This window comes from Chiloscyllium punctatum, chromosome 36 (genome assembly GCF_047496795.1).
Source record: "Chiloscyllium punctatum isolate Juve2018m chromosome 36, sChiPun1.3, whole genome shotgun sequence".
In the NCBI taxonomy this organism is placed as follows: domain Eukaryota; kingdom Metazoa; phylum Chordata; class Chondrichthyes; order Orectolobiformes; family Hemiscylliidae; genus Chiloscyllium; species Chiloscyllium punctatum.
The window spans coordinates 30,723,321-30,726,570 of NC_092774.1; positions in this window are offsets into that span (position 1 = coordinate 30,723,321).

Genomic DNA, 3,250 nt, shown 5'->3' on the forward strand with positions numbered 1-3,250 from the left:
ATATGTATGTACCTATCAGGCAGGAAAGAAATGGTCGTGTGAGGGAGCCTTGGTTGACGAGGGAGGTTGAATGTCTAGTAAAGAGGAAGAAGGAGGCCTACATAAGGTTGAGGAAACAAGGTTCAGACAGAGCAGTGGAGGGATACAGGATAGCCAGAAGGGACCTGAAGAAAGGGATTAGGAGAGCTAAGAGAGGGCATGAAAAATCCTTGGCGGATAGGATCAAGGATAACCCCAAGGCATTTTATGCGTATGTGAGAAACCTGAGAATGACGAGAACGAGGGTAGGTCCGATCAAGGACAGTAGTGGGAGATTGTGTATTGAGTCGGAAGAGATAGGAGAGGTCTTGAACAAGTACTTCTCTTCAGTATTTACGAACGAGAGGGACTGTATTGTTGAAGAGGAGAGTGTGAAACAGACTGGTAAGCGAGAAGAGATACTTGTTAGGAAGGAAGATGTGTTGGACATTTTGAACAACTTGAGGATAGACAAGTCCCCCGGGCCTGACGGGATATATCCTAGGATTATGTGGGAAGCAAGAGAGGAAATTGCAGTACCGTTGGCAATGATCTTCTTGTCTTCACTGTCAACAGGGGTGGTACTAGGGGACTGGAGAGTAGTGAATGTTGTGCCCCTGTTCAAAAAAGGGAATAGGGATAACCCCGGGAATTACAGGCCAGTTAGTCTTACTTCTGTGGTAGGCAAAGTAATGGAAAGGGTACTGAGGGATAGGATTTATGAGTATCTGGAAAGACACTGCTTGATTAGGGACAGCCAGCACGGATTTGTGAAGGGTAGGTCTTGCCTTACAAGTCTTATTGAATTCTTCGAGGAATTGACCAAGCATGTGGATGAGGGTAGAGCAGTGGATGTAGTGTACATGGATTTTAGTAAGGCATTTGATAAGGTTCCCCACGGTAGGCTTATGCGGAAAGTCAGGAGGCATGCGATAGAGGGAAATTTGGCCAATTGGATAGAAAACTGGCTAACCGGTCGAAGTCAGAGAGTGGTGGTAGATGGTAAATATTCAGCCTGGAGCCCAGTTACAAGTGGAGTTCCGCAGGGATCAGTTCTGGGTCCTCTGCTGTTTGTAATTTTTATTAATGACTTGGATGAGGGAGTCGAAGGGTGGGTCAGTAAATTTGCAGATGATACGAACATAGGTGGAGTTGTGGACAGTGAGGAGGGCATTTGTCATTTGCAAAGGGACTTAGATATGATGCAGAGCTGGGCTGAGGAGTGGCAGATGGAGTTCAACCCTGCCAAGTGTGAGGTTGTCCATTTTGGAAGAACAAATAAGAATGCGGAATACAGGGTTAATGGTAGGGTTCTTAGTCAGTTGGAGGAACAGAGGGATCTTGGGGTCTATGTACATAGATCTTTGAAAGTTGCCACTCAAGTGGATAGAGTTTGTAAGAAGGCCTATGGTGTATTATCGTTCATTAGCAGAGGGATTGAATTCAAGAGTTGTGAAGTGATGTTGCAGCTGTACAGGACTTTGGTTAGGCCACATTTGGAGTACTGTGTGCAGTTCTGGTCGCCTCACTTTAGGAAAGATGTGGAAGCTTTGGAGAGGGTGCAGAGAAGATTTACCAGGATGTTGCCTGGAATGGAGAATAGGTCGTACGAGGATAGGTTGAGAGTTCTCGGCCTTTTCTCGTTGGAACGGCGAAGGATGAGGGGTGACTTGATAGAGGTTTATAAGATGATCAGGGGAATAGATAGAGTAGACAGTCAGAAACTTTTCCCCCGGGTACAACAGAATGTTGCAAGGGGACATAAATTTAAGGTGAAGGGTGGAAGGTATAGGGGAGATGTCAGGGGTGGGTTCTTTACCCAGAGAGTGGTGGGGGCATGGAATGCGCTGCCCGTGGGAGTGGTAGAGTCAGAATCATTGGCGACCTTTAAGCGGCAATTTGATAGGTACATGGATGGGTGCTTAATGTAGGATAGAAGTTCGGCACAACATCGTGGGCCGAAGGGCCTGTTCTGTGCTGTATTGTTCTATGTTCTATGTTCTATGTTCTAACATCTCTCACCATGTTATCGTCCTCACAGCCTCATGGAAAGGGAGAAAGCGGAGCCAATCTTTACACAGAGTAAACTTCTTCACAGAGATAAACATGATGCGTATGCACCTCCCAACCCTACTGCTTGTTCCAAATCAGTAAGTGTGTCTTAAATAGGTGTTCAATTCACCAAGGAATGTATGTCCTCTTGAAAACTAATAGAAGTCACACCCACAAAGCTTCCAAACGTTCTCTACTCGGTGTGACTGGATTGTTGTCTGAACAGATGGGATGACTGACTGAATCCCTTCCCGCACTCGGGGCAGGTGAACGGTCTCTTCCCCAGTGTGGACAGGCTGGTGTCTCCGCCGGGAAGACCAATCAATGAATCCCTTCCCGCACACGGAGCAGGTGAACAGCCTCTCCCTGGTGTGGACCTGCTCCGTCACATGAAAGAAAACTAGATTTACAATTTAAGGCCAAACATGCTATTCTGCTAAGTTATTCCAATTAATTGGTAATTTTTTTGTTTAAAAATGTGAAAACTTAGTGTACAGTTCTTCCAGTTAATCACTGGTATTCAAATTTCTCTTCAGAATCAATCATAACAAAACTGGGTGTCACTGTGGGATTTTAAATCTGTAGGGTGTGCTTGGTAAAGTTTGAATGAACAATATTTCAAAGTGAATTTTATCGTGTTCAGTACCAAGACTTTCTGGAGAGGAAAGATTTGCCCACAAAATAAGTGTTGGTTCTGTAGAAAATGAGTCTGGGGACTCAATAACAGGATAAAGAGACGACAGATGAATTGAAAAGAGCTTGAATGTCTTTACTAGAGAGGATACAAGAAACACCCTGGTATTACCTGTAAATCAGGAATTGAAAGGGAGGGAGGAACTGAAGAAAATTACAATTACCAGGGAAGTAGAACTGAGTAAACTGTTGGAACTACGGGTTGACAAGTCCCAGGTATCCGAAGGATTTCATCCGACACTCAAAGAAAAACTGGCTAGCGAAATAGTTAATGCATTGGTTTTAATTTTCCAAACCACATTAGTTTCAGGGCAGGTTTCTTTAGATTGGAAAACTCCTTTCTACAAAAAGGGAGACCGAGAACAGGAAACTGTGTCATAGGGAAAATGTTCAAAGCTATTATTAAAGATTTTATGACAGGGCACTCTTATAAGTTCAAGGTAATCAGGCAGCGTGAATATGTTTTTGTCAATGGGAAATAATGTTG